The following is a 14,837-nucleotide window of genomic DNA, read 5'->3' on the forward strand; positions in this document are numbered from 1 at the left end:
TTGTTGTTGTATATAAAGAGGGAATGTTTCATGTACCAACACACAGGTGTGTTTGTATCAAAATAAATTAATACCAACACACAGGTGTGTCTGTATCAAAATAAACAAGACTTGACATGTCATGTCATAGCCCCCGCTCAGAAAAAAATTTAATCAAAGAAAGCTTAGAAAGAACTCCCGTGTGCTGAGAGTATTGAAGACACATTAAAAATTAATTCAAAGTTACTTGTACATGAGATATTGATGGAAAAGCTGAAAACTAATTATGTAAATCAGGTAACTAATATGAACAGAACAGAACAAAAAAAAATTATGAATTATTATGCTAATTAGATAATTAATATGAACAAATTTTAACCCAAAATTAATCAGGCCTGTCTATTGTCCTAGAGCATTTATGTACCAAATTTTATTCAAATGTGATGATCAGTAATTGAGATATCAGTGTTAATTAATTATGTCAATTAGGTGATTAATAAGCATAAATATTTACCAAAAACTAATTGAGTTTCTGCATAGTTCTCTTTAAAAGTTTCATTAAAATCCAATTTGTGGTTCTTTATATATCAGTGGAACATTATGCAAATAAGGTAATTACCGGTAATATCCAATTAAAACTAATCAGTTCTCTGCATAATCCTAGAAGATCTATGTAGCAAGTCTCATTGAAATATGATGATTACTACTTGATGTATCAAAAGCTGAAAATTAATTAATTATGCAAATTAGGTAATTAATATGTACTCATATTACCCTAAAAACTATCAGGTCTGTGCAGTGTCCTATGACATCTATGTACGAAGTGTCATTGAAATGTGATGATTACTACTTGAAATATCAAAAGCTGAAAATTAATTAATTATGCAAATTAGCTAATTAATATATACTGATATTACCCTAAAAACTATCAGGTCTGTGCAGTGTCCTATGACATCTATGTACCAAGTGTCATTGAAATGTGATGATTACTACTTGAAATATCAAAAGCTGAAAATTAATTAATTATGCAAATTAGCTAATTAATATATACTGATATTACCCTAAACACTATCAGGTCTGTGCAGTGTCCTATGACATCTATGTACGAAGTGTCATTGAAATGTGATGATTACTACTTGAAATATCAAAAGCTGAAAATTAATTAATTATGCAAATTAGCTAATTAATATATACTGATATTACCCTAAAAACTATCAGGTCTGTGCAGTGTCCTATGACATCTATGTACCAAGTGTCATTGAAATGTGATGATTACTACTTGAAATATCAAAAGCTGAAAATTAATTAATTATGCAAATTAGCTAATTAATATATACTGATATTACCCAAAAAACTATCAGGTCTGTGCAGTGTCCTATGACATCTATGTACCAAATTTCATTGAAATGTGATGATTACTACTTGAAATATCAAAAGCTGAAAATTAATTAATTATGCAAATTAGGTAATTAATATATACTGATATTACCTTAAAAACTATCAGGTCTGTGCAGTGTCCTATGACATCTATGTACCAAATTTCATTGAAATGTGATGATTACTACTTGAAATATCAAAAGCTGAAAAATAATTAATTATGCTAATTAGGTAATTAATATGTACTCATATTACCCTAAAAACTATCAGGTCTGTGCAGTGTCCTATGACGTCTATGTACTGTAAAATGACTAATTTTCACTGGGTTTAAATTTCACTGATTTACCATTTCAGGCATATTCAGTGGGTTTTAAATTCACGGTTTCGTTATTTGGATAATGTGTTCTATGCTAAATATTACATATTCACTGTGTTTTAATTTAGCGCATTTTTCCAGTCAGCGAAATAAGCTAAATTAAAACCCAGTGAATAATTACCCCCTTTACAGTACCAAGTTTCATTGAAATGTGACAATTACTACTTGAAATATCAAAAGCTGAAAATTAATTAATTATGCTAATCATAGACCCTAGGGTCTATGTGCTAATTAGGTAATTAATATCTACTGATATTACCCTAAAAACTATCATGTTTGTGCAGTGTCCTATGACATCTATGTACTGTAAAATGACTAATTTTCACTGGGTTTAAATTTCACTGATTTATCATTTCAGGCATATTCAGTGGGTTTTAAATTCACGGTTTCGTCATTTAGATAATGTGTTCTATGCTAAATTTTACATATTCACTGGGTTTTAATTTAGCGCATGTTCCAGTCAGCGAAATAAGCTAAATTAAAACCCAGTGAATAATTACCCCCTTTACAGTACCAAGTTTTATTGAAATGTGATGATTAGTACTTGAGATATCAGTGGAAAAGCCGAAAATTGATTAATCATTATGCAAATTAGGTAATTAATATTGCACAGATTTTTACCCAGATCAAATCTGCGCATTAGTTTGGAGCATCTGTGTGCCAAGTTTCATCAAAATCCAATGAGTGGTTCTTTAGATATCAGTGGAACAGTCGTGGAAAAAGCTAAAAATCAGCTAATTATCATGCAAATTAGGTAATTAATTTTTGTGCTTCGCACACGGGAGTCAAAAACTTATATTGAACTTAGTTTGTGTAAGAGTAAATTAATTCATTATGAGCTGTATTAAAATTCTGTTATTAAATGTTCAGAATTGATGTGTTACAATTTTAGGGGGTGGGGTAAAAATTTATTCATTTGGCTTTTCTGAGACAATTTATAACTTGTTAAACATATAATGCGATGTGCACTTGTAAACAATTATTACCTGTCCCTGTACCAACTTTGAACAAAACTGGATGACACATATCTGAGAAAAAGCTGTTAACAGCTAGAAAAAGCTTGTTTTAGATTTTTGAGTGGAAAAATGGCCTCCAAGTCGTAAAACTTTATCCAATCAAACAGGTCATGAATGGCACTGAAAGTTGCAACATATAATTTGTCCAGTTTTTGGCATGGATGTAAATTGGCAAACATGATTCTATGGCACTTTTCAAGTTTATAGCACTCTCCATCCTGGTCTCAGCAAGAACACCAGAGAGCAACAAACAAGTACAAGAGGTAAAATGACATGCAAGTATGCAAATCAGATCTGCAAATATGTTGAAGAGTCAGTGTTGTGTCTGTTTGGATAAACTTCCTTGTACAACTGTATTCCTAATACAAGAACACTGTCAATCACAGAACTGTTCCAGTAAAAAACTTCTGATATTTCAAACAGTAACAGGGCAAAGATACAGTTTGTCATACAAGTACTAGCACCAGATAAGAAACTGAGAAACTGCAATGATCCTTGGTGTACATTACCTGTGTCAACAACTTTACTTCCCATGTATTTCATGTACAGATCTACATGTAGTTTGTGGCCCTGAATTAGTTTCAATATCTCTAAATAAGGACAAGAGTACTTCTAATATGACAATGATACAAATAAAGTGCAAGAATCCAGAAAAATATTATCAAGTTTTTATTATCATACATTAATATTAACAAATCGTGTGAAATTGAACTTTTATGTACAGAGAAACACATATTTATGCTTTGGTTGACAGCACTTCTCAAAAAAACAAAGACGACCTGCAAAACTTTATACAAATGTCAGACATGCAGCGAGTAGTATGCTTTTGTAATACATGCAGTTTCAGTGGATTTGCTTTCCGGGAAAAAAATTCTGGCTCTGCACCTGAAAAAAAACAAAAAAACATTTAGTCAAAAGTAAGCAGAGGTTGTAGCATATGTGCTCCCAATAGCTGTTAAATCTAATTAAAAAAGATATTTGTGTACCGTCTTTTCAGTAAGAAAACATATTACTTAATATATTTATACCAGCCAGAAAGAAATTGCAAGTTTTCACTGAGCAATTAGGAATATACATGGACAACAATTGATGCATGTCTAGGAATATACTGTTTGAAAGGCTGCAAGATGTAATGAAGTAGCAAACCAATCACTACTCGAGTCGGACTGGCTGGGAAACTGCACAATACATACAAAAATGTATGCAGATGATATATGAGCAGCTACACCAAATATAAAAATATTCTTTCCATAGTTATGACTCTAATGTGAATGTGATTTTCCACTCCTTAGCAATAGTAGTTAGAGTATTGTATTGTACTGTATCGTACAAGTTTATTGTGATTCTATATCTGTTTGTAATATTATTTAGCATTCTGTTTAGTTGGTTAACTATACTGTATCTTAATGTAGTTTATTTTATTTTTATATGACCATAGAACAACTCACTGTAGTTTGTTTTAATGTTGAATAAAAATGAAAATCAGTCACTGTATAGTGGTGACGTATTGCACGAAATTGTTGCAAGGACAATACTTTTCTCGATTTGCGTGTCGTCGTGCGTCAATAAAAAATGCATGGAATGGTCGGCAGTATCGATCAAGTTCGTCTAGTGTGACATTCGTGGCTGGCGACAAGATGCCGTATAATCGTTTAAATATGCGTCAAGGAGGAGTGAAAGGCCCTAATTTGGTTCTACAATAGGCGTCATGAAATGTTGGAAAATTACAGTCAATCAAAAAAACAGTTCACATGACAACAAAAAATATTCACTATATTTATTATGCATTATTTTTATTGTTGGTAGCAAATGATCACGGTACGGTAGCTTACTTGTTTTCGAAGTATTTTAATTGTTGATTAGTACTACACTTTCAATGTACATGCCGACCCAACTAAACTTGTTTATGGCTGTTATGAACAGCAGTGGCGGATCCAGCAAAATGTATTGGGGGGGGGGAAGCTTCGCTTAAAATATACGGAGCGAAAATCGCAGAGATAGGAATCATCATGCGTTTGGGGGGGCATGCCCCCCCTGGGTCCGCCACTGATGAACAGCGAGGACGCATCTCATAGAGCTGTGAAAATCATAAACAAATGTAAATGTTGCGGAAATCCAGCATGGCGATAATGATTTTGAGCGAGGCAGAGTCTGGCAAGCGTCTCAGAGCAGCATTGCGCCGACACCACCACGACGTTTGAATCCCGGTGAGAGCACTGCAAACCTCTTAAATCACGAGATAAACTTTCAATTTACACAATACACAATCAGTTCCTACAACCATAATAAAAAGGCAGTTTTTTTGGCGAAACTCTCGCCAGGTTAGCAATAGTTTCTCACGATCACCAAACCCCAGACACAAACGATACCGGTAATACAAAGTGTATAAATACCATAACAAGCACAGTTTCTTACCTTTGAAATTGACGAGACACAATTTTGTCCATATAAGCATTGCGCAAATAAAAATACAATTCCGGGATACAATATCCTCACAAAAATGACTGATTTCCACCGAGACGAGAACTGCGTTAGCGTCATCAAAACTCGGATTAAACTCGGGTAATTTCGGGAAAAGTCGGATTTTGAAGGTAAAATGTTAAAAATCAAGGAAAAACACAGTGAAACTTTGAAGAATCGAAAAAATAACTTGATGTGCACAATAGCACCATCAATTTCGGTCTCTGTACCAACTCTGAACTGAATTGGATCACACATGTGTGAGAAAAAGCTGGTAACATGAAAGTGTGCACACACATTTGCACAGACACGACTCAAATTAATACCCCCCGCCCGGATCACAAATCCGGCGGGGTACCAACACATCTATTCCAATGAAATAGATTAATGTTGTCTGTACCAACACACAATTTTTAGCTTCCCTGCTAACTTTACAACCTTAAAACCATCTTTTACCCCTTCCCACTACATTTCACCGCTATTCAGCCAACTTTCATAGCCTTCCTGCTAACTTTACAACCTTAAAATCATCTTTTACCCCTTCCCACTACCTTTCATCGCTATTCAGCCAACTTTCAGAGCCTTCCTGCTAACTTTACAACCTTCAAACCATCTTTTACCCCTTCCCACCACCTTTCACCACTATTCAGCCAACTTTCATAGCCTTCCTGCTAACTTTACAACCTTAAAATCATCTTTTACCCCTTCCCACTACCTTTCATCGCTATTCAGCCAAATTTCATAGCCTTCCTGCTAACTTTACAACCTTTAAACCATCTTTTACCCCTTCCCACTACCTTTCACCGCTATTCAGCCAACTTTCATAGCCTTCCTGCTAACTTTACAGCCTTAAAACCATCTGTCATGCCTTCCCACCACCTTTCATCACTATTCAGCCAACTTTCATAGTTTACCTGCTAACTTTACAACCTTAAAACCATCTTTTACCGCTTCCCACTACCTTTCATCACTATTCACCCAACTTTCATAGCCTTCCTGCTAACTTTACAACCTTAAAACCATTGTTTACCTCTTCCCACCACCTTTCACCGCTATTCAGCCAACTTTCATAGCCTTCCTGCTAACTTTACAACCTTCAAACCATCTTTTACCCCTTCCCACCACCTTTCATCACTATTCAGCCAACTTTCATAGCCTTCCTGCTAACTTTACAACCTTAAAACCATCTTTTACCCCTTCCCACTACCTTTCACCGCTATTCAGCCAACTTTCATAGCCTTCCTGCTAACTTTACATCCTTAAAATCATCTTTTACCCCTTCCCACTACCTTTCACCGCTATTCAGCCAACTTTCATAGCTGTCCTGCTAACTTTACAACCTTAAAACAATCTTTTACCCCTTCCCACCACCTTTCACCGCTATTCAGCCAACTTTCATAGCCTTCCTGCTAACTTTACAACCTTAAAATAATCTTTTACCGCTTCCCACTATCTTTCACCGCTATTCAGCCAACTTTCATAGCCTTCCTGCTAACTTTACAACCTTAAAACCATCTGTTATGCCTTCCCACCACCTTTCATCACTATTCAGCCTACTTTCATAGCCTTCCTGCTAACTTTACAACCTTAAAACCATCTGTTATGCCTTCCCACCACCTTTCACCGCTATTCAGCCAACTTTCATAGCCTACCTGCTAACTTTACAACCTTCAAACGATCTTTTACCGCTTCCCACCACCTTTCATCACTATTCACCCAACTTCTATAGCCTTCCTACTAACTTTACAACCTTCAAACCATCTTTTACCCATACCCACCACCTTTCATTACTATTCAGCCAACTTTCATAGCCTTCCTGCTAACTTTACAACCTTAAAACCATCTGTTATGCCTTCCCACCACCTTTCACCGCTATTCAGCCAACTTTCATAACCTTCCTGCTAACTTTACAACCTTAAAATCATCTTTTACCCTTTCCCACTACCTTTCATCGCTATTCAGCCAACTTTCATAGCCTTCCTGCTAACTTTACAACCTTTAAACCATCTTTTACCCCTTCCCACTACCTTTCACCGCTATTCAGCCAACTTTCATAGCCTTCCTGCTAACTTTACAACCTTAAAACCATCTGTTATGCCTTCCCACCACCTTTCATCACTATTCAGCCAACTTTCATAGTCTACCTGCTAACTTTACAACCTTAAAACCATCTTTTCCGCTTCCCACTACCTTTCATCACTATTCACCCAACTTTCATAGCCTTCCTGCTAACTGTACAACCTTAAAACCATCTTTTACCGCTTCCCACTACCTTTCATCACTATTCACCCAACTTTCATAGCCTTCCTGCTAACTTTACAACCTTAAAACCATCGTTTACCTCTTCCCACCACCTTTCACCGCTATTCAGCCAACTTTCATAGCCTTCCTGCTAACTTTACAACCTTCAAACCATCTTTTACCCCTTCCCACCACCTTTCAGCACTATTCAGCCAACTTTCATAGCCTTCCTGCTAACTTTACAACCTTAAAACCATCTGTTATGCCTTCCACCACCTTTCATCACTATTCAGCCAACTTTCATAGCCTTCCTGCTAACTTTACAACCTTAAAACCATCTTTTACCCCTTCCCACTACCTTTCACCGCTATTCAGCCAACTTTCATAGCCTTCCTGCTAACTTTACAACCTTAAAATCATCTTTTACCCCTTCCCACTACCTTTCACCGCTATTCAGCCAACTTTCATAGCCTTCCTGCTAACTTTACAATCTTCAAACCATCTTTTACCCCTTCCCACCACCTTTCACCACTATTCAGCGAACTTTCATAGCCTTCCTGCTAACTTTACAACCTTAAAATCATCTTTTACCCCTTCCCACTACCTTTCATCGCTATTCAGCCAACTTTCATAGCCTTCCTGCTAACTTTACAACCTTTAAACCATCTTTTACCCCTTCCCACTACCTTTCACCGCTATTCAGCCAACTTTCATAGCCTTCCTGCTAACTTTACAACCTTAAAACCATATGTTATGCCTTCCCACCACCTTTCATCACTATTCAGCCAACTTACATAGTCTACCTGCTAACTTTACAACCTTAAAACCATATTTTACCGCTTCCCACTACCTTTCATCACTATTCACCCAACTTTCATAGCCTTCCTGCTAACTTTACAACCTTAAAACCATTGTTTACCTCTTCCCACCACCTTTCACCGCTATTCAGCCAACTTTCATAGCCTTCCTGCTAACTTTACAACCTTCAAACCATCTTTTACCCCTTCCCACCACCTTTCAGCACTATTCAGCCAACTTTAATAGCCTTCCTGCTAACTTTACAACCTTAAAACCATCTGTTATGCCTTCCCACCACCTTTCATCACTATTCAGCCAACTTTCATAGCCTTCCTGCTAACTTTACAACCTTAAAACCATCTTTTACCCCTTCCCACTACCTTTCACCGCTATTCAGCCAACTTTCATAGCCTTCCTGCTAACTTTACATCCTTAAAATCATCTTTTACCCCTTCCCACTACCTTTCACCGCTATTCAGCCAACTTTCATAGCTGTCCTGCTAACTTTACAACCTTAAAACAATCTTTTACCCCTTCCCACCACCTTTCACCGCTATTCAGCCAACTTTCATAGCCTTCCTGCTAACTTTACAACCTTAAAATCATCTTTTACCGCTTCCCACTATCTTTCACCGCTATTCAGCCAACTTTCATAGCCTTCCTGCTAACTTTACAACCTTAAAACAATCTTTTACCCCTTCCCACTACCTTTCACCGCTATTCAGCCAACTTTCATAGCCTTCCTGCTAACTTTACAACCTTCAAACCATCTTTTACCCCTTCCCACCACATTTCAGCACTATTCAGCCAACTTTCATAGCCTTCCTGCTAACTTTACAACCTTTAAACCATCTTTTACCGCTTCCCACCACCTTTCATCACTATTCACCCAACTTCTATAGCCTTCCTGCTAACTTTACAACCTTAAAACCATCTTTTACCCATACCCACCACCTTTCATTACTATTCAGCCAACTTTCATAGCCTTCCTGCTAACTTTACAACCTTAAAACCATCTGTTATGCCTTCCCACCACCTTTCACCGCTATTCAGCCAACTTTCATAACCTTCCTGCTAACTTTACAACCTTAAAATCATCTTTTACCCCTTCCCACTACCTTTCATCGCTATTCAGCCAACTTTCATAGCCTTCCTGCTAACTTTACAACCTTTAAACCATCTTTTACCCCTTCCCACTACCTTTCACCGCTATTCAGCCAACTTTCATAGCCTTCCTGCTAACTTTACAACCTTAAAACCATCTTTTACCGCTTCCCACTACCTTTCATCACTATTCACCCAACTTTCATAGCCTTCCTGCTAACTGTACAACCTTAAAACCATCTTTTACCGCTTCCCACTACCTTTCATCACTATTCACCCAACTTTCATAGCCTTCCTGCTAACTTTACAACCTTAAAACCATCGTTTACCTCTTCCCACCACCTTTCACCGCTATTCAGCCAACTTTCATAGCCTTCCTGCTAACTTTACAACCTTCAAACCATCTTTTACCCCTTCCCACCACCTTTCAGCACTATTCAGCCAACTTTCATAGCCTTCCTGCTAACTTTACAACCTTAAAACCATCTGTTATGCCTTCCACCACCTTTCATCACTATTCAGCCAACTTTCATAGCCTTCCTGCTAACTTTACAACCTTAAAACCATCTTTTACCCCTTCCCACTACCTTTCACCGCTATTCAGCCAACTTTCATAGCCTTCCTGCTAACTTTACATCCTTAAAATCATCTTTTACCCCTTCCCACTACATTTCACCGCTATTCAGCCAACTTTCATAGCTGTCCTGCTAACTTTACAACCTTAAAACAATCTTTTACCCCTTCCCACCACCTTTCACCGCTATTCAGCCAACTTTCATAGCCTTCCTGCTAACTTTACAACCTTAAAATCATCTTTTACCGCTTCCCACTATCTTTCACCGCTATTCAGCCAACTTTCATAGCCTTCCTGCTAACTTTACAACCTTAAAACAATCTTTTACTCCTTCCCACTACCTTTCACCGCTATTCAGCCAACTTTCATAGCCTTCCTGCTAACTTTACAACCTTCAAACCATCTTTTACCCCTTCCCACCACATTTCAGCACTATTCAGCCAACTTTCATAGCCTTCCTGCTAACTTTACAACCTTAAAACCATCTGTTATGCCTTCCCACCACCTTTCATCACTATTCAGCCAACTTTCATAGCCTTCCTGCTAACTTTACAACCTTAAAAGCATCTGTTATGCCTTCCCACCACCTTTCACCGCTATTCAGCCAACTTTCATAGCCTACTTGCTAACTTTACAACCTTCAAACGATCTTTTACCGCTTCCCACCACCTTTCATCACTATTCACCCAACTTCTATAGCCTTCCTGCTAACTTTACAACCTTCAAACCATCTTTCACCCATACCCACCACCTTTCATTACTATTCAGCCAACTTTCATAGCCTTCCTGCTAACTTTACAACCTTAAAACCATCTGTTATGCCTTCCCACCACCTTTCACCGCTATTCAGCCAACTTTCATAACCTTCCTGCTAACTTTACAACCTTAAAATCATCTTTTACCCCTTCCCACTACCTTTCATCGCTATTCAGCCAACTTTCATAGCCTTCATGCTAACTTTACAACCTTTGAACCATCTTTTACCTCTTCCCACTACCTTTCACCGCTATTCAGCCAACTTTCATAGCCTTCCTGCTAACTTTACAACCTTAAAACCATCTGTTATGCCTTCCCACCACCTTTCATCACTATTCAGCCAACTTTCATAGTCTACCTGCTAACTTTACAATCTTAAAACCATCTTTTACCGCTTCCCACTACCTTTCATCACTATTCACCCAACTTTCATAGCCTTCCTGCTAACTGTACAACCTTAAAACCATCTTTTACCGCTTCCCACTACCTTTCATCACTATTCACTCAACTTTCATAGCCTTGCTGCTAACTTTACAACCTTAAAACCATCGTTTACCTCTTCCCACTACCTTTCACCGCTATTCAGCCAACTTTCATAGCCTTCCTGCTAACTTTACAATCTTCAAACCATCTTTTACCCCTTCCCACCACCTTTCACCACTATTCAGCCAACTTTCATAGCCTTCCTGCTAACTTTACAACCTTAAAATCATCTTTTACCCCTTCCCACTACCTTTCATCGCTATTCAGCCAACTTTCATAGCCTTCCTGCTAACTTTACAACCTTTAAACCATCTTTTACCCCTTCCCACTACCTTTCACCGCTATTCAGCCAACTTTCATAGCCTTCCTGCTAACTTTACAACCTTAAAACCATTGTTTACCTCTTCCCACCACCTTTCACCGCTATTCAGCCAACTTTCATAGCCTTCCTGCTAACTTTACAACCTTAAAACCATCATTTACCTCTTCCCACCACCTTTCATCGCTATTCAGCCAACTTTCATAGCCTTCCTGCTAACTTGACAACCTTAAAATCATGTTTTACCCCTTCCCACTACCTTTCACCGCTATTCAGCCAATTTTCATAGCTGTCCTGCTAACTTTACAACCTTAAAACAATCGTTTACCCCTTCCCACCACTTTTCACCGCTATTCAGCCAACTTTCATAGCCTTCTTGCTAACTTTACAACCTTAAAATCATCTTTTACCGCTTCCCACTACCTTTCACCGCTATTCAGCCAACTTTCATAGCTGTCCTGCTAACTTTACAACTTTAAAACAATCTTTTACCCCTTCCCACCACCTTTCACCGCTATTCAGCCAACTTTCATAGTCTTCCTGCTAGCTTTACAACCTTAAAATCATCTTTTACTGCTTCCCACTACCTTTCACCGCTATTCAGCCAACTTTCATAGCTGTCCAGCTAACTTTACAACCTTAAAATCATCTTTTACCCCTTCCCACCACCTTTCACCGCTATTCAGCCAACTTTCATAGCCTTCCTACTAACTTTACAACCTTAAAATCATCTATTACCTCTTCCCACTACCTTTCACCGCTATTCAGCCAACTTTCATAGCCTTCCTGCTAACTTTACAACCTTAAAACCATCTTTTACCCCTTCCCACTACCTTTCACCGCTATTCAGCCAACTTCATAGCCTTCCTGCTAACTTTACAACCTTAAAACCATCTTTCACCCATACCCACCACCTTTCATCACTATTCAGCCAATTGTCATAGCCTTCCTGCTAACTTTACGACCTTAAAACCATCTGTTATCCCTTTCCACCAACTTTCAGCACTATTCAGCCAACTTTCATAGCCTTCCTGCTAACTTTACAACCTTAAAACCATCTGTTATCCCTTCCCACCACCTTTCACCGCTATTCAGCCAACTTTCATAGCCTACCTGCTAACTTTACAACCTTCAAACCATCTTTTACACCTTTCCACCAGCTTTCACCACGATTCACTCAACTTCCATAGCCTTCCTGCTAACTTTACAACCTTAAAACCATCTGTTATCCCTTTCCACCAACTTTCAGCACTATTCAGCCAACTTCCATAGCTTTCCTGCTAACTTTACAACCTTCAAACCATCTTTTACCGCTTCCCACCACCTTTCATCACTATTCACCCAACTTCCATAGCCTTCCTGCTAACTTTACAACTTTCAAACCATCTTTTACCCATACCCACCACCTTTCATTACTATTCAGCCAACTTTCATAGCCTTCCTGCTAACTTTACAACCTTAAAACCATCTTTTACCGCTTCCCACTACCTTTCACCGCTATTCAACCAACTTTCATAGCTGTCCTGCTAACTTTACAACCTTAAAACCATCTGTTATGCCTTCCCACCACCTTTCACCGCTATTCAGCCAACTTTCATAGCCTTCCTGCTAACTTTACAACCTTAAAACCATCTTTCACCCATACCCACCACCTTTCATTACTATTCAGCCAATTGTCATAGCCTTCCTGCTAACTTTACAACCTTAAAATCATCTTTTACCCCTTCCCACTAACTTTCACCGCTATTCAGCCAACTTTCATAGCCTACCTGCTAACTTTACAACCTTAAAACAATCTTTTATGCCTTCCCACCACCTTTCACCGCTATTCAGCCAACTTTCATAGCCTTCCTGCTAACTTTACAACCTTAAAACCATCTGTTATGCCTTCCCACCACCTTTCACCGCTATTCAGCCAACTTTCATAGCCTTCCTACTAACTTTACAACCTTAAAATCATCTATTACCTGTTCCCACTACCTTTCACCGCTATTCAGCCAACTTTCATAGCCTTCCTGCTAACTTTACAACCTTAAAACCATCTTTTACCCCTTCCCACTACCTTTCACCGCTATTCAGCCAACTTCATAGCCTTCCTGCTAACTTTACAACCTTAAAACCATCTTTCACCCATACCCACCACCTTTCATCACTATTCAGCCAATTGTCATAGCCTTCCTGCTAACTTTACGACCTTAAAACCATCTGTTATCCCTTTCCACCAACTTTCAGCACTATTCAGCCAACTTTCATAGCCTTCCTGCTAACTTTACAACCTTAAAACCATCTGTTATCCCTTCCCACCACCTTTCACCGCTATTCAGCCAACTTTCATAGCCTACCTGCTAACTTTACAACCTTCAAACCATCTTTTACACCTTTCCACCAGCTTTCACCACGATTCACTCAACTTCCATAGCCTTCCTGCTAACTTTACAACCTTAAAACCATCTGTTATCCCTTTCCACCAACTTTCAGCACTATTCAGCCAACTTCCATAGCTTTCCTGCTAACTTTACAACCTTCAAACCATCTTTTACCGCTTCCCACCACCTTTCATCACTATTCACCCAACTTCCATAGCCTTCCTGCTAACTTTACAACTTTCAAACCATCTTTTACCCATACCCACCACCTTTCATTACTATTCAGCCAACTTTCATAGCCTTCCTGCTAACTTTACAACCTTAAAACCATCTTTTACCGCTTCCCACTACCTTTCACCGCTATTCAACCAACTTTCATAGCTGTCCTGCTAACTTTACAACCTTAAAACCATCTGTTATGCCTTCCCACCACCTTTCACCGCTATTCAGCCAACTTTCATAGCCTTCCTGCTAACTTTACAACCTTAAAACCATCTTTCACCCATACCCACCACCTTTCATTACTATTCAGCCAATTGTCATAGCCTTCCTGCTAACTTTACAACCTTAAAATCATCTTTTACCCCTTCCCACTAACTTTCACCGCTATTCAGCCAACTTTCATAGCCTACCTGCTAACTTTACAACCTTAAAACAATCTTTTATGCCTTCCCACCACCTTTCACCGCTATTCAGCCAACTTTCATAGCCTTCCTGCTAACTTTACAACCTTAAAACCATCTGTTATGCCTTCCCACCACCTTTCACCGCTATTCAGCCAACTTTCATAACCTTCCTGCTAACTTTACAACCTTAAAATCATCTTTTACCCCTTCCCACTACCTTTCATCGCTATTCAGCCAACTTTCATAGCCTTCCTGCTAACTTTACAACCTTTAAACCATCTTTTACCCCTTCCCACTACCATTCACCGCTATTCAGCCAACTTTCATAGCCTTCCTGCTAACTTTACAACCTTAAAATCATC

The sequence above is a fragment of the Saccoglossus kowalevskii genome, chromosome 18 (genome assembly GCF_978046115.1).
Source record: "Saccoglossus kowalevskii chromosome 18, keSacKowa6.1, whole genome shotgun sequence".
In the NCBI taxonomy this organism is placed as follows: domain Eukaryota; kingdom Metazoa; phylum Hemichordata; class Enteropneusta; family Harrimaniidae; genus Saccoglossus; species Saccoglossus kowalevskii.